Below are 19643 nucleotides of genomic sequence, written 5' to 3'. Positions count from 1 at the left end.
AAGCAAGTGTTTCTGTCTCCAAATCGTGGCTTCAAAAATCTTCAAACCAGGAAGCAATAGGGATGCTTGGATACCATGTAGAAGTCATGAAAACCAACTTCATAGATCACCAAGACCACCTGCATGCAAATAAACTGCTCAAGACAAACCAAAGAAGGAAAGGTAGGGCTCAGAGAATATCAATGGTGTGAGAGAAAATATATTCCAACAATGAAAAATGAAATTGTTGTACAAAAATACACTCAGAGAGCTTGTTTAAAAAGGCCTTAGGATGATTCTAGAATGAGCTAGAAAGATCTAGGAGATAAGCATGACAACTAAACATACATCCACAGAAGGTGGATTATCCTTGACGTAGGTGAGAGGATACATATTACAAGGTAGGTGCAAAATTTTGTGTTGTCAACAAGTCAACATGTAAAAGTATGCTAACTCCTTGGTGACAACTAATAATACATTTATCCTAAGAAAACTTAAGCAAAGTGTAAATAATAATAATTTACCCTAATAGCTTAGTCTATGAACCCCTTCAACTATTATGATCAATCAAGATATGTCCCTAAGAGTAATTGGACCCCTAGGGACACATGTCATGATGAAATGAATTGAACAAGATCATAGGTTAGCCTATGACCCCTTTCAACCATTATGATTGATTACTATATTTCCTTTAGTGTGCTAGGAACCATAGGGACAAATATCGCAATGAAATGGGTTGAAGGGGGTTGTAGGTTAGCCTATGACCCCATTTGACCATTATGATTAATTACGATATCTCCCACATGTCATGATGAAATGGATCAAAGGGGGTCATAGGCCTTCGACCCATATGATCAATTACCATATATCACTTGGGGAAACATATCATGATGAAATGGGTCGAAGGGGATTGTAGGCTAATGTACAACCCACTTAAACCCATGTGATTGATTATGATATGTCACTTGTGTTGAAAACATTTAATCAATTTTATATTGTCTTTGATGTTACACAAAATTTCATATCTTATCTAGTTAGTGAATCTAGAGCTCACTTTGGTGATGAGAACAGTTTCCTACGTCTATTGAGCATTCTAGTGTTTGCCAAGTTCAAAAGACAGTTTCTATCAAGTTCACTTGGGCACCAAATAGAAGTTCACAGAAGTTGAATATTAACCAAGATCACTTGGTTAATAAAGGAAAAGTTCGATGGAACTAGTGTTAATTGAGCTCACTTGGTTACCAAAGGAAGATTACAAAGTTGTAGCATTAACCAAGTTCACTTGGTTAACATAGGAAAATCAATTCAGTGTTAGTGTCTATTGAGCAGGATTGGTTATCAATGGATTTTCTTGTTTTGGCATATTGAGTTTAATAGATTTTTTTGTTGGTTCTAGCTAATTAAAGAGAAGAATAATTATTTTTGTAAGTATAATCAAGCCAAATTGACAAAGAAAAAGAAATAAGTATAAGGTTAAGTTGAGGGTTGAAATAGAGAGAATCATGGGATTGAAAAGATAAATCAAGGAAGAGAATTGGGAGGATAGCAGTGTATCTTGAGTTGACCAAGCTGCAAAGTTTTATCTAATTAGGAGGTTCAAGTATGCAAGCTAGAATAGAGATCTAAAATCAATAATATAGTTGCATGAGCAATAATGTTTTATCATTGTTACTCTCTAATAATTGTAGTAGTGTATAAAATCTCTTAATAAAGCTAGCTTAAAATCTATTTGCCAAATCCTCTAACAAGGTGGCATTTCTAAATTGAAGTGTCTAAAGGACACTAATAAGGCCACTCCTAATAGGGTGATTAAATCTTCTAACAGGGTCACAACTAACATTATTTTTTATAAGCTTTAACAAGGTTGGATCCTAACATGGCTCACTTCAAAAAAAAGAAAAACATGAACTAGTTGCAATTGGGGGTTTTTCCCAAATTGGGTTTCCACATTAAATCCTAGTGTCACTTGTGTTTATTCTATTTCCTTTTATTTGTATGAAACTAAGTTAATCAAGGTTAATCTCACTTAACATCTTAAGATCTACATGTTCAATATTTACCAAGTTATAGTTGATATTTCAGTACTAGCCCAGTTATAATAAATTGGTAGTGTTAACTAAGTGCTTGTGTGTTAACCAAGTTAAAACAATAATATAGTTTTAGTAGAGGTTATATTTTGATTTCTATTGACATCTAAGGGATCTAGATTTATTTTTGTGGTAACCAATTCTTCCCTCCCCTCTTAGTTACTCCTCTTATATTTCCAATAATTAGTATTAAAGCATGTGGTACATATAAGACTTGATATCACATTAGCAGTTGGATGGTAGCAAGATTCTCTAATAATTAAAAATAAAATCATATGATGGTAATAAAAAGAATCACGAGGTATCTAAAGGGTAGTAAATGACTATAGTTTGTAGTATAAGAAATAAGGAAACTTTGAGTTGAAAGCATTCACTGATGTCGATTGGGTAGGAAGTATTGATGATAGGAAGAGCACTAGTGGTGGAGCATTATTTCTTGGAAAGATGCTTGTATCTTGGACAAGCAAGAAGAAAAATTATATTTCTTAGTAAAAAAAAAAATTAAAATATGTTGTTGCAATAGTCAATTGTTTAAATATTGTTTGGGCCAATATAAAAGAAGAGATCAAGGATCCAGTTGTTATTTTCTATGAGAACACCAGTGTAAATTTTTTTTCCAAGAATCCATTGATGGATACAAAAACCAAGCACATTGTAATTAAATATCATTTCTTAAGATAATTAGTGTAAGATAAGGAAGTACAATTGGAATATGTGAATAGAAAAGAACAAATTGCAGAGATATTCACTAAGCCATTACCTAAGGATGCATTATTGTATCTAAGAGGTAAGAGAGAGGTCATTACCCTATCTAAATATCAATAAATGAAGTTTAGTGATGCATCAAACAATGAATGTTGAAGATTAGTCAAGTTGATGCAAGAATGGAATGGCAGATTGTATTTGAATCAATACATCTAGTACATTGAAAATTCACTATGTATTGTCCTTGGCATTAGATTTAAAAGAGGGAGATTTTGTTGTCATATCAAAAAAAATTTCTAAAGAGGGAAAGTATACATATAATTGAAGTTTTGTTTAAAGATGTCAAATAGGTAGAACTTGGTTCAATATCAAAGAGGCAGAGTTTGCTGAGAGAGGGTGAAACTAAAGGTAGAGGGAGTTCACACTAATAGAGGGAGTTCCCATGGATGAGAATCAGAATGAACCTAAAGATATTATCCTTACTTTATTTTTCTCTAAAAGTTTCATTGTATTATAACATGTTGTGTTTCCATCAATACCAATGAGGGAGATTTCTTTAAATAATTGATCAATAGTATATTGTCTTTGATGTTATAAAAAATGAAATATCTCTACTAAATAGTGTATATTAAGCTCACTTAGGTGATGAAGAGAATTTCTTGTGTCTATTGAGCATTCCAATATTTTCCATTTTTAGAAGATAGTTTCTATTGAGTTCACTTGGGCATCGAAGAAAAGTTTGTAGAAGTTGACTATTAAACAAGCTCACTCAGTTAACAAAGGAAAAGTTTGATGGAATTGTAATAAGTCCCTAAATAGGCACATTGGTATGTTAAACCAATTTCAATTTATGAATCTTACATAAAGTCCTATTGTACTGGGCAATTCTAATTTTGATAATATCTACTCAACCTAAATGTCAAATGCAAGAAATCATTAATCTATATTAATCACTTGCTTTACTTAATTCCTAAATATTAATTGTATTAGCTAAACTAAACCTATTAATTTAATTATAAGTCCTAGTACTTTCATTAAATTAAATTCACCCCTTTAGATAATACACATGAGGAATTAAATATATTTGATTTAATTAATACACCCTCACTCTAACTATTGAATTTAATTATTCATTTAATTAGACTGTTCAATTATGAGGTCATATTTAAAAATTTTTAAAATAAAATATCTTCTCCAAAATTCTCCCTTCAAATCAAGATTGGAAACATTGATTTAACTAAAATCAAAAGAGGAATTAAATTAGTTAACTCCTTATTCCACTCAAAAGTAATCAGTTAACTTCCATTTCATAAGGAAACTTTCTATTCTAACTGAATCTTCTTTAAATATCAAGTGTTCAATTAGTTCAATCTTGACCATTGATCAAATTCCAAGATTGTATATAAGAAACCTTCAAATTCTCATTTCAAGGGAATGTACATGAATAGTATCATATAATGCTAATCTGATTACTTAAGTATCTTGCATTCAAATATGCTCTTACTTTCATATGCTCAAAATTTGGATGAAAATGCATTCATCTAGTTCTATTTTCAATTGTTCTTAGATTAGTTTCAATTTCGTTTATATTAATCTAACATCTTTGCATTTGGATTTATTTCAAATCCTTTGTACTAGCTAGTGTGGTTGTTGACCTCTCAATTTTTAGAGTGAATAGCAAAACCTTGTCTAGTTAGAAGGCAATAGATCACTTTGTTGGATCATACCAAATGGATAATCCCATGTTCATTTAAGAATGTTTCAAACATGTAATGATCATGTTGAAGTTTATGTAGATTTAGAGGCCCATAATTAGCACATACATTTTTGGCCTCAACTTTTAATCATTTCTAAATATTTTGATATTTCTATCTATACAAATTAGCAAATTCTTGCATGATAAGATCAATGCTCACAAGAAGAAACTGATTTTTTTCCTATAGCTCTATAATTTCTCACATAGAAAGCAATTTCTCATGTGGTATGTAGTACTTACTTGTGTGGGGTTCTACAGAAGTTCGTGTGAAACTTAACACCAATAAAGGCAAATTGCACTTTTCAAATTTCATTTATCATGATGTTGATTGATTTGAAACTTGTTTATGAATAATTTTCTTTTTATTTCTGATTTTTGAAACAACATAATAGTGGTGTGCAGATTGTTTATCAAAGATACCTTATCATGAACATACGAACAACACTAATGGTTCAATTATAGGACAATCAGTCACACATTCACTTGTCAAAGAATATATTCAAACATACTCAAACAATGTGTTGGTGTCAATATTTTCTTACACACATAGTTTAATAGGACTTGTTAACTTCATAGGGCTCTAGATAAAGGAATAGGGTAGTATGTTCTTTACTACTTGGAGAGATTGTAAAGAGTAAATTAGAAACCTAGATGCCTTTGGAAGATGGTACTCAAGGATGGTAACAAAGTTAGCAGCTATCCCAAGTAAATCTTTTTATGAAAAGATGATGACTTCCTTTTAGGAAAATCAAACTTATGGAAGATGATAGGTTGGGATTGATATACTTGTTGGAAATATAAGAGGAATTTTTATGAGGGGAGGGCTAAATCAGTTACCACAAATATAAATCCTAGATCCCTTAGATGTCAGTATAAATCAAACTCTATGCAAACTCAACACTGATGAAACTCAACAAACATATAAACATAATGCTATAAATTAGTAAATTCTTAACATGAAAATCTTAAGATATCATCTACGGTTAATATTAATTTAACTTAGTTACAAACACATAAGAGAAATAGCATGAACACAATTGACACCAATATTTAACATGGAAACCCAATTTGAGAAAAACCACCAATTGCAACTACTTATCGATTTTCACTCTTTTGAAGTGAGCCCTATTAGGAGTTGACCATGTTAAAGGTTACAAAACATACTATTAGGTGTGACCTTGTTAGAGGATTTAATCACCCTATTAGGAGTAGCATTGTTAGAGGTATTTTGACAATTCAATAGAAATGCCACCTTGTTAGAGGATTTACAAATAGCTATTAAGCTAACTCTATTAATAGATTTAGATCACTCCTACAATGGTTAGAGAGAAACAATGAGATGACCTAATTTCTAGTACAACTAAATTGCTGATTAGAGATCTCAATTTTAGCTTGTATACTTGATCCTTCTTGATCAAGTGTATCTTTGCATCACAACACTGATATTCTACTTATCCTTCTAATTCACTTCTTGTTGGAATCATCAAATCTTCAATTATGTTCCACACATTCAATCCTCAACTTGACCTTATATTTATATCTTACATATTATCAGGTCAGCTTGAATAAAACTTAGAATAATTAATATTCATCTTCTCTAACAGCCAGAACCAATAGATAATTCAATTGAAATCAATATGCCAAAACAAGAAAATCCTTTGTTGGCCAACCCTACTCAGTAGATGTTAACTCATAGTAATTTACCTATGTTAACCAAGGGAACTATGTTAACACTTCATATTCACAAAACTCCTTTGGTAATTGAGTGAGCTTGGTTAACACTTGATGGTCTAATTTTCCACAGTGCAAAATTTTCCCACAAAATAAGTTTAAAAAATAAGATAGTCTTCTATAAATCTTGCAAGTTAGGGTTTGACCTTTTGCAAAATCAACTAACCCTAGGTAGAACCCTATTATAATAAGAGTTTTCTCCCTAAGTAGACTTGTTAGGTCATGTGCTTTTATTTTGAAAATGGTATATTCTTTCTAGAGACCATTTAAATTCTTCTTCTTTGGTTTCATTTCCCCAAAATTTCTTGTACCATTAGATCTCTCTTTAGATTTATGGTGGTTGTCATATCATTATCACAAAATACAAGGATTTTATCCTATGCGACATGGGGACAATCATGAAATAGAAAGATAGTCAGGTGAACTTCTAAAATTATGGTTTCAAGTTTTTAATTACTTTTGAAATTATTTTTGAAATTTATAGTGGTGTGACTAGATGTTAGAGATGTCAGATACCAGAAAAGGGGACCAGTTACAATATGCTCCATTTTTTTGTTACAAGTTTTTCTCAAATCTAGTAAGTCACTATGTCACAATTGGAAAATACAAGAATCTCACTAGTAGTGATATAGTGCCTTCCCAAGAAAGTGAGAAAAGCTAAAAACAACAAAAGGGATGGGTACTATGAAATCTTTCTATTATCAATATGGTTTTGTTATTATGATGCATAGTTAGAAACATTCAATATAGTGATAAAGGTAGAAACGTGTGGTATTTCTTGGCACCAAAGTTTCTTAAAGTTTTGAGGTGGTCATTATGTCACCATTGGAATATGAAGGAATTTTGCTCATAGAAACATAGCACCCTACCAGGAAAAGTGGAACATGGCAATGGTTTTTATTGAAAAGTGGGTGCCAAAAAGTTCTCTCATCAGCAATAAGCTAGTAATCATTTTAACATATTTGTAACAATTAATTTGGTACCAACATTAAGAACATGCATTTTTATGTACCGAATGCTTTTAAAAGAATGTAGTAGTTGCTATGTCGCTACCAAAAACCCATGTTTTATGCTGGTAGTGACATAACACCTTCCCAAAAAAGTTTAGACACCATGGAATGTGATTCTAATAGATATTGCAAAAAGGGGTAAATGTTATATATACTTTTCTAGCATGTCAAAGTAGCATTGTGTCATATTTTATGTGGAATTTCATTTAGAATGTGACACATGTAAATGAAAACTGTTAGATCAAAACACATCTACAATAGGCACTGAGTCGCTATAAGAAATTTTTTGATCTTTAATGGATTATGCATAGCGACATAACAACGAGGCTCACATGTTCATGAGTTCTAGCGGGACCAGATCAAATTGCCAACTTCAGAGAGAAATGGGTATGCAAAGGATTTTTATTGGATTGACTGCCAACTTCACAAGTGGAAGCTAAGCCATTTATTATTTTATTCCTAGATCATTAGATTTTTTGGAAATCGACAATGTGTTTTCAAAATAGAAGGTGATGCCACCCAATTCTCCATATAGTTCATTTATGAAGATTGAAAGCTCCTATCTGAACTAGAAACATAGTATATTAAATAGATTTCATCATTTCTTTTATACGCAAACAAATTTTTAGATTTCCAAGGAGCTCAGAGCAATTGAGGAATTGTTCTTTGTGTAATTGAGAAGTGAAAGAATTTCTAGTAATTTCAATGTGTTACAGGATTGAAAAAATAAAAGCACAAAGAGCAAAGTAAGTTTCTCAAGTCACTACATATCAAAAATATTCTAGTATTCTATTATTTGTGCCCATCATGCCTCCAAAGAAAGCATTCTTAGGTCAAGTAGATTATGCTAGCAAACATATAGATGATGACATTCTTGAATTATTACTTGAGTCTACCAATTAGTCAACCTAGGTGAAAATATTAATTCCTTTAAACCGTAGGTTCAAGATAGAAGATGGTTTATATGATAAAGGAAATTGGCTTAGGCATGTAATTACTACCTAGTTAGGGCTTTCCCTTTTTAAAAAGTGGCTTTTAGAAACAAAATTGTTTGCCCCCCATGCAAACATTAGAAATTTTGATTTAAGGAAATTAGTGGTCCCTAGTGTATTTGTTGATGTAGATTTACTCATGGCCATTCCCCAAAATTATGACTCTATGGCCAAAATTGTAAGAAGATTGGATGGCGAGTGTTTATTGAGTATTAATGATGAGGAGATTAGAGAAGTTTTTGGCCTAGAACCATTTTTAGATTATCATATACCCCTTGACTTGCCAGGACTAGAAATGGAATACCTATCTAAGAGTGATAAGATTAAGTAGGGTGCACTAAGGGAACACATAGGCTCAATTGGGAAATTGTCAATGGTCACAATGTTTAGTAGGGAACCTTTTAAGAAGGAATTTTTCACTTCCCAGGCTATAGAAATATACATGACTTTGTGTAGGGTTTTTGGTGAGGATGAGCAAAATTTTATGCCAATAAATTTTATGTATATGATGGCTTAGATTTCTTCTTTTGGTGTGGATATTATTTTTTATTTTTCATCTTATAGAGAGAAGAAATCCATAAAGGTCTAGTTGAAATTGCCAAATGCAAGCTAGAAAAGACTTTTGGTCACTACTCATTACTGATGCATATGTTCTTGTTTAAGGATGACACATATTTTGGAAAGGAAATGATTTTAAATAGAGAAAAGGAAGGGGAAGCTATGCCAGTCTAGTTGTCGAGTTTTGATATGACTAGGGATGTTGAAAATGCTAGTTTTGTTAGATTTGATCAATATTTTGCCCCCAAATTAAAAAGCCTCATATTAAGGGACAATCCTAGTATCCCTAGGGCATGATTTAATTTTTTTCAAACCAATGGATAATTTTTATAATTTAAAAGTATCACATAATTGGGTTGATATTATACCATGCCCTATTTTAATAGTTTTTGGGGTTTATGGTTTCTGAGGAACTCCTCATGTACTACCCTACTAGGTGCCCTTAAAAGTAGGAATAGCTGAAATATTGTGGCAACTAGGAGGATTGTAGGAAGCATATTTGGTAAGAAGAAATAGAGGCTTAGTTTTCCCTTCTTGTATTGTAATTCACCAATTTGTGATCACAAAAGATGGATGGTTGTCCTTGTATAAATTCTAAGATTAGTAGAAAATGGCTGCGTCTCATCCTCATTTTCGTGATTATGAGGGATTTTACAATAATCTTTTTAAATCAAGGGATAAAGTTGGTACCTTCAAGCATGAGCCTTATTTCCATGAAGATATAATAAGGAATGATTTCTCTTTTTAAGAGCATGAGATTAAGAAGGAAAAATGGAGAGCTTTCTCTAGAATTTTAGAATTTATTCATTGTTTTGAGAAAGATTACGAGCCTATAGGTAATGAAAAAACTAAGGTAGATAAAATTAATAAACTCATGGCTAATTTCTTTGTAACCATGGAAGTAATGAATGAGAAAAAATAATTTTTAATCAATTCTTTTCTAGACAAAGCTGGAGAGGTCAGGAGGAGACTGGCATTCACTTCTGTCGTTGGAATAGAGTAGTTGATTATCTGGAAAAAACCTAGCTATAATGTAATTCAAAATAAGGCGGCCACTATTGACAAAGGAAAACAAATAGTAGGGTCAACTAGTGTTTTCCTAGAAGAGAGACCTGATGAACCCTCTCCCAAGAGGCAAAGAATAATAAGAGAATAGACTCCTCACATTGAGGAATATTCACCTACTCAATACTCTTAATAGATTGGAGATGAACAGCTCACTAGGGAGCAGATGGAGCAATTGGGATCCAAAGGGGGAGTATCCATTACCTAGCGAGAGATAGATGAGGGAAATTCTCAGGAGCCTCCAATGCCAAGCTTTGAATTAATTGTGGCAAATTAAAAAGGAAGCAAATTGGACCTTGTAATGGAGCAAGCCTACCATGAATTCATATCTGATGATGATTTTTTTAAATCTAGAGACTTCCATCAATTTTTTTGGAGAAAAAACATGGAAATGTTTGAAGAAAGATGTAATAAATCAAGATAAGAGCATCCAGAGATGGAAGAAGCAGATGCACAGAGTTAGATCAAAGAAGAAATGGCACATGATTTCAAGAACATGACCCCCAAGGAGGGGAGACAAATGATAAAAGCATATGGTGTCTTGCTCTATCAAATTGGGATATAGTAGATGCCTTAGTTTTTAATTCTATTTTAGGAAAATTAAACATAGAGGATTAAGGGAATAAAGAAATAAAAGGTGCCAAATTCAGTGCGGACCAGGTTGCATTAGTCATTTGGTCATTAAGGAAAGGATCTAGGGCTAGCTCCTCCTAGCCTAATAATACTAGATGAATAGGAAACCTAAGTGTGAAAAGGGTGGAAGACACTACTAATGGAGAAGTTGCACATCTGGGTAAGGATGTATCTAGTTTGAATTTAGCCACAACTGAAAGAGAGGAAAATGAAATGTTTGAATTGCAAAATAAATATGAACAGATTCTAGAAGCCTACAATAAAGAAGTTCAAAGGAGAATTGAACTTGAAAATAAGATGATGGGACAATCTACTAGTCCAAGGATCACATATCCTTTCCAAATAGTGGATCCTTTTAAATCTACTCCCCTTATTAAGGTTCCTGATACATTGTAGAGGCCATAGTATTATATAGTGGCAAAATTTGAAGAAGAGAAGAGAAAATTGTGGGTATTACATGTAGAGTTAAATGTGCAATATGAGGATAAATTGAGAAAGGCTCTCATGTAGTTGGTTGATAAGATTGAATGGCCCTTTTTTAATGATCAAATAGAAAAGATAGTGAACATATGGGATGAAATAAGTGCAAGTGATGAAGCTTTGAAGCCAATTTTCAATAAGTAGAATAAGAGGAGAAAAAAGGTCACCATTTTATGTTTTTTTGTCATCAGTTTGTCACATGATTATATAGAAAAAACTTATGATGTTGTGAATGACCTCTTAGAGTTTGATGATAAAAGAGTTGAGCTACAAAGGAGGATTGTTAGCTACTTTCACAAATACAAGAGTGTTAATTTTGGCTTATTTCTACATGCTTTAGATAAGAATAATAAATTGAAAAGTAGAGAAGAATGGGCCAAATAATTAGATGACTTATTTTTTCTAAGGATGAATAGAGTCATAAATGAAAATGGAAATGCATGTTGGTTAGCTAGTAATAAAGAAATTGTAAAAGCCCAATTATTCATTAATTCTTTAAAGCAAGATTAAGAAACAACATGATATTCTACAGTTCAATTGGCTAGACGACACATTTTTTGACAAGTGGATGGCTAATATTACTCCAAGTGAGTAGCTAGAAGATGTTGAAACTGATAATGATGAGGAGATGGAACAAGATGATATAAAAATAATTAATACACCATCCAAAGATAGAAAGGAGGAAGAGAATAAATGTTAGTAACAAATTACAATTCTAGGCATAGAGGCCCAAATTAATGACATGGAAATAGAGCAAGAGAAAATAATTGTTTCTTTAATAGTACATGATGATACAAGTGAAGATCCCAAAGTTGAGGTGAAGTTGCAGAGATCAGAGCTAGATACATCACTAGCACACCTGATGGCCACTTATTCAAAAGATTCAAAATAGTAGAAAGGCCAATCATCAGCTCTTTTTTAGGAGAAGAAAGCACATCACTAGGTGGAATAGAAAATTGGTCCCACAAAGGAATGTTATGATACAAAATCTTTTATGCAGTATAAAATTTTGTCCTTTAATATAGTAGAAAAATGTAGAAATCTTCTATCTAAAGGACATATGTTAGTTCTCTATACCTAAAGCTTGTTGCATCTCACCCTATATAAGTGAGATCCCAAGGTTAGAGAAGGGTCCAATTTTTTTGTATAATTCCTATTTTTGTTCAAGAAAGTATAGTTGGTCCACCTGTGTGTAGTTGTTCTAGAGTTTACTTTCATGTTTGGTACTCTTTGATGATGTATATCAATGAAAAAATCAACAAGATATTCTGAATTTCATTGAATTTGTATTGGTTATTGTATCAATTTCTTCAAAGGATAATACAAAAGGCTACTTACACTACATCTGTGTTATCAATTTCTGCCTCCATTTTATGAGTTTGTTTAATTTGAGATCAGTTAAATAAGGTTTAATTGATTGAGTACAATCTAGATGGGTTGTGTACATTCAAGGAATTAAGGAAGTGCTTCAATATATCATTAGGGTCTATGAGTTTATAAAAGGGATGTTTCATAAGAATGGGAATTGGTGATTATAGTTGATAAATTCATTTACAAGTTATTTGAATCAGATCCCTTGCTAATAGTTGACTCTATGTAACAATGGATAAGGCACCAGTCATATATATATATATATATATATATAGAAGTAAATTTAGCTATATCTATACAATGTATTATCAAATCTAAATTGGCCTAATATATCTAGTGTATAAAGGTGGTCATCATGTATTTGTGGAAGTTCATGAGATATTTCTAGCTACCATAGTTCATGATTGGTTTCACATATCTTATTTGGACCATATCTATAATGCCAGGGATTAAGGGTAAGAGTCAAGAAAATACTAGAATCCCTAAGGTAGTCCCAGCTTGGTCTTGTAGAGCCAAAAGTGTAGAAAGCATTTGTACTTTGTAAAGTTATCCCAAAGACACAATTTATTATGCTAAATATGAGTATTAGCTACCTCTAGGTGTAGAGAATTTTGTTGTCTATTGGTAATAATAATCACTATTAAAGCAGGAGCCAAGAACATTGGTTGTATTTAACATTTCCTTCATTAACCTAGTGAGCTTGGTTACTTTCACAAACTTTCCTTCATCATCAAAGTAAACTCAATAGACATTATCTTATGAACTAGGAAAACTTTGGAATGCCCAGAGGATGAAAAATAATTGTCTTTAATGCCTAAGTGAGCTCAACATAAATTGAATATAAATGATATGAAATTTTGTTTGAAATCAAAGACAATACATAATTAATTAATTAATTCAAAAAATCTAACTTAGTTATGAACATTTTCTCTATGTTTGGGCCAGGTGACAAGGTGGAGAAGTGTCCTCTTTTCCCTTTGGGAAAATTAGAAACTTTGACCCTTGAATCTGAGTTATAGTCTGAGTCAACCTTTAGAGGGCCTACTAGAGCAATCCAACCTATGGGAACAACTCAAGTGAGAACACACCATGCTCTAGTGATTCCAACTCACTCTAATAAACAAGCTTTGTAGAGTGAAAGACTCCAAATCCATTTTAATTTCCTCTTTTTCATTTTTTTATCATATATCATGGAGAGGCTTTGTATGTTGCATTGGGTGATGTATCCCTCAAGCTTGCTAGTCAAGTGTGTGTACTTATAGATGTTGGTGTGGATTTCTAGCCTCAACTTCATTCATGAAGCCACTGGGGATTAATGTGAAAGAAATCCAAGTAAAAATTTTGTAGATAGTTGCTACCTAGTTCACCATCGAAAGGGGGCATAATATTTGAGCTCAGAGGGGGGAGAATTCCTCTTGTAGATCCTCACCATAGGCATGTACCTAGATATTGGAAGGCTCTATACACACTTGACCCCTAACAGAAGGGTGCTCATTGAGCTTATGCATTATTTAGTCCTTGGAACACACCAAAAACATGGGTGTCCTCTCTTGTGGTGACACAACTATGTGAGGTGAATGCATGCGCATAAGTTGTGAGACAAAGATTTTGCTGCCTCTACCATTTTTTGGTTATAGGGATAAAAGACTGTCTTTTTTGAGTCTACTCGCTATCCAAATCATCCAAAAAATAAAAGGTCAAGACTCCCCCATCCTTCTAAGTTGCTTTGTCCTTGATTAGATTGTTTACAACTACTAATTGCATCCCTTGTCTAGAAAACAACTATTTCATTACAAACTGACATGATGTCCATGCCCACCAAAAATTTACAAATATTGTCAATACTAAATCATTGGAAATCTCTTCACATACACTCTAAACTTGTTAGTTTTTTTCTTTTCCTTGCCTACAATTCTACAAAAATTCACATGAGAAAACACCTTTGCAATTGTTAGTTTGTGTTTCCTTGAGTGGTACTATGTATTTCATTGCACAAGAAGCTCAGAATCCTCATGTGAAATTAAATATTAAAACACTAACATTTTAATTCAAAACCTATCTTTATTCTCAATTTGACCTTTCCTCATAAGACTATATCCATCTTCTCATGTAGGAAAACACTTGCATAATTGTTGTTTTGAATTCTCGCCTAGTTCATTATGCTTCTGCACATAGCTCTATGTGAATCTTTGCATAAGTTTTGGTCCTAAATTTTTTTAAATTACTCTTCTAAAGGTATTTCCTCATTTGACTATTTGTATTTCCTCACTTGGAAATTATTTCTTTGTGCGAGTTTGTCCAAATGTTTTAAAAAAGAATTAGTTATTCTAAGCTCCCTCATCAAAACTTGATCAAAATTTGATCTATGTCTTAAAACATTTACTCATTTACTTATTTACAACATCATCAAACTCTTATTTCTTTTTTATTTCATCACTTTTGATTTGCACAAAAAATAGTCTCCTTACTTAGTTGTCATATTTTGTTCTCTTGTGTTCATTATACCTTACATCATGATAGTCAAAAATCTTGGTTGTTATAGCCATTTCTTAGACTATTTTTACCTAGATATAAAACACACTTACTCACTTTGGGACAATATTCTAGTGTGATCCTTATTCAAACTTTGTTTTAAGTCATTTTCTATGAATGTTCTCACAAGGAGTGGAAACTTTTTTAATCCCTATAAACCATGATATGGTAGAGCTAGAGGTAGAAATCATGGAAGAGGTTGCTGCCAACTATACCTATAGTCTAAATTTAGTGAAGGGTCCTCATGATTTCTTTAACCTATTGGTCCACCTAGTGCTGAAAGAATATTTTCCATAAACTTCAAGAAAACTAAGAATCCATTATATCAAGAACATCTAGAAATTGATAGAACACCTACATCTCTGAATGTAGCAACTAAATTCTTGTTCAAAACACCTAGACAGCTGACATATACTGAAACCTTTTACACTCCTCAAATGGTTGATGAAGATCAAGAAACAAGAGACCATATTAGGAGACAATATTCACAAGATTACCAAAGACCTGAATGGTTTAAATAACCTTGCAACTATACTAATGAGCATGGGGATACTTAGAAGATACCCCTAGAAGATATAGAGAAGTGTTGTAAGGATAAAAACTTTCACAAAATGATGGAGATCTTGCTCCATGATGAGAAAGAGAAATATTTTCTCAAGCTCACTCAGTAAGGAGAAAAACTACCTCAAAATTTTAATGTTAAAATAATTGTCACATAAGAAGAAGAAACTAAAACATCCAAGTTACAAAAATAACTTTAGGCCATGGAAGAATAATTGGCCTAAATGATGCATGAAAAGGATAAACCTACAAAACCATACACTTTAGACACCATTTTTCCATTTTATTTTGGCAAATATTTCAATATGCCTCCTTTTCCAAGAGGAGTTGTGTTACCCAAATAAGAAAAACACTTCAAAACATCTAATCACCAAGATCATTTGAGGGAATTTGGTGCTTTGTCTATGGAATTCATGTACAATCAAATATATCTTATTCATTTATTCATACAGAGTCTAGGTGGTCAATCCATGGAATAGTTTTCAAGGTTATCTGCTGGTATTAAAACATTTGATGAGATTTCTAATATGTTTATTGAGAAATACTCACATAATATATAACATCCAGTCAACATATGTGATTTTTGTAATATTAAACAAAAGATTCGAAAACCTTTCCTCATGTTTCTTCAAAGATGGTAAAATTTTTATACCAAATATTCACAAAAAATTCTAGAAATAGAAAAACTCAATATCTTCAAGGATAATCTTTTGCTCGATTTTGGGTATAAAATACAACTTTAAGGTCAATGCACCTTTCAAGATATGATTACACTAGCTATCTAAATAGAGGAGTTTATGGTCAAAAAGGGTGAAATAACCCTTCAAAAAGACATTAAAAAGGGATCTACTCTACTAAGGATAAATCTAAGTATGTTAACAAGAATCGAGAGGTAGTACATGATGTAGTAGCTGATAATATTGCTCCCAAACCTTCTAAAATGACTTTCAATCTCATACACAATATCAATGCATCTAAAAATGCTAACAAATCAACTCTCGATAGCAATACATTTGGAAAAAAAAAAAAAATCATCTTGGGTTACACAACCAAAATGAGAGTACACACCTCTTGGTGAACCTCTAGATGTGGTGTATAAAGCATTACTTCAAAATTAGATCATTATTCCATTGGATAATACTCATCCTTATGAACCAAAACCACAACCCACATGGTGGAATGATAATGCATTTTATGAATACCATCAGAACAAGGGTTGAAAAAAACTACAATTTTATCAACCTATGTCATAAAGTTTAGGAATTAATTAATGATGGTAAAATCATTCTTGATGGACATAATAAGAATTCAAATCACAAAGCTTTTAAGGATTCATTTCCACATTATGAAATAGGAGAAAAATTTAAAAATAAAACCAATAATAAGATCAATTATACATACACTAATGATTGTAATGTGATCAACATGATTGAACCCTTCGACTTTGAACATTGTGATGCTATCATGATTAAAGGAAACCATGACAATACAAAACTAAAAATGACAAAAAAAAACCAATGAATCACAATTCTCATGGGAAGAAGTAATTGGAAATTTCTCATCATGGCATGTGGTGGACTTTTATTTATCAACCAAATATGACCAACATTGTAAAACACTTTAGATGTTATGGTTAGAAAATATAATTCATCACTTTGAAACACTGAGGCATTCACTTTAGATCTATAGTCGGGGCCCCAATGTGGGTCTGGCTAAAAAAAAAATTGTTTTTGAACAACTGAACTGCCAAAATAATACATAGAACATTTGATACTAATTTCAGACAAATTCGACCATTGGAAGAAATTTTACAACTCATTTGACATGTTTCTACAACTTATCAATTTGGTGCTAGGAGATCCATTGACTAACTTTGAAAATTGACAAAAATACCTGATCAGGCCTTGAGATCAATAATTCTAATTTATTGTTTCGCATACTCCTACCCAGTTGAATCTTGTCTCGTGAAAAACTTTCAGTCAAAAGATATTGGTTGTCAAAGTTTCTCTTTCAGAACAACTTGAAAGAAAACATGTTAGAAAACTAAAAAGCATGTTTGAATTTGGCTTCAAAAACTGGGCAAACTAACACTTGGAAAAATGAAAACTGGGACCTTGGTTCACTATCATGAAGAGAGTATAAATTTTCAGTTAGTGCTCATGACAAATAATAGGACACAAATGGTAAGAGGTCAAAGTGGGCTACTCAAATTTGCAGACTGGAAACACTTGGAGGTCAAAGTGGGCTACTCAAATCTGCAGACTGGAAACACTTGATTGAAAAGCAATTTTTGCAAATGGAATGAACCTGGGAAAGTGTGCAAACGGATTTTTTAAGACTCAAAAATTGGCACACTTAAAGTATTTTTAGAGGAGAACATAGTGGTACAATTAGTTTGATCTCACCTATCATGGATTTTGGGATACAACATCATGAACATGGGTACTAACAAATATGCCTATCTTGACACCAGTTAAAAGTTACAAGTTGCATTTGGAATTACGTTTGAAAACTAATCAAATGAATTTTTCATAAGCTCAAAATTGAAACATAGCAAGTCTTTGACCCTTGAAGTGCAACACAAAAGTAATTTCATCATTTTGGTCAACTAGATCAAAGTTATGGTAAGTCAAACAAGGCTTCCTAGAATTTAGAACAAATTGCATCAGCATGACATCAATAGATGACCAATTTTGAGGGATTCAAGACCTAGGCAAATAGATTTGAAATGACCCAAAATCTAAAACATAGGATTTTTGGTACAGACACTAAATGCTCCCAAAGTGGTGAGTCATGAAATGTTACTAGGAGCAAGATATTTAAATGCAAAAATGGCCTCCTATCACTATTTGACATTGGCAAAAATGTAGATTTGACAATTGCTCAAAATGGGACTTGATGAAATGAATCAGAATGGTTGTTTATCTTCATGAGACAAATAGATTTATTGAAAGCATAGTTTTAAAAATATTAGACAACTCTTAGGCCTCAAATGGACCATCAGGTATGTATGCATCAAAAAGAATTTATAGGGCTTAATTTTTCAATGGTACTCAAAATTTGGGCTTCAATTTTTGAGTCCCAAGAGTAGCTCTGTCTAGGGATGCATATCACTTGTGGGCATAGCAAGGATTAAGATCTCTAGAAGAAGTAGACCACTCACCTGACAGCAAAAAAATTCTCTCGAAAAACTTTATTGAAAGCAAGAAATGACTAACTCTAACTATGTACATATGATAGCCCTGAGCCACCAAATTTTAACAAAAAAACTTACCTTTATCATAAATCTAATTTTCATTTGAATGTTGAGGAGGTAATTTGGAAAAATTTCTTCTATTAGTTTCACCAATTAGATCAATATCTTGAAAAAAATTACTTGGAAAAATGAAACAACTTCCTTCATTCTCATAATGCATAAATACATCAACATTAACCTCTATCTCATGCTCACTATGAGAAAATTAATCATCATGCTCATGTAAATTAGAATTATTATGAAAACCATCATCCACATATGACTGATGCATGCTCTCCACTGGAAACACAAATGATTCATATTCTACCTTGTTCAAAAAATTGCATATGTCAAAACTTTGCAACTCACCTTGTGTAACCGTATGTGAAAAATATGTAGAATATGATTATTGCCTACTTGCAACCATGTTACTCATCAAATCAAAATTACCTCTTGTTGAAACCTCTTCACACTCAAACAATTAATTAATTACCACATCTGAAAAACTGTCATGAAAGTGTTGACATAAATCATGCTGATTGTAATCTTCATCAAACAATTCATTAGAACAAACTTTGAACTTATCATCAGCATATAGTGCAAACTCAAAAATAGATTTATCACTTCTATCTTGTGCTTCTTTGTTATATTCAAAACAAATTTAAGTATAATCAGAATGATAAGAATCTAAAAGAAAATGAAACTTCTCCTTATTGGTACTCTCCTTATTAGAAAAGTCATCATGTGTATTGATACTTGATATATTATCACATATACCTCCACAAATTGATAGTAGGTATTCTAATTTTATATCAAATTCAACATCAAACCTTGGGGAAATGACCTCACCTTGAGAAGAAATACCACAAGGGACAACATCAGCATCCAAAGAAACATTTGCATATCTTTCAAGATCATGAGCTAGCAGTTCTGAAATTTCATCAATAC

This window comes from Cupressus sempervirens, chromosome 2, assembly GCF_028749045.1.
Source record: "Cupressus sempervirens isolate cs-2001-9-10 chromosome 2, ASM2874904v1, whole genome shotgun sequence".
Lineage (NCBI taxonomy): Eukaryota > Viridiplantae > Streptophyta > Pinopsida > Cupressales > Cupressaceae > Cupressus > Cupressus sempervirens.
The sequence above is the reverse complement of the archived record's forward strand: the minus strand, read 5'-3'. Positions refer to the sequence as shown.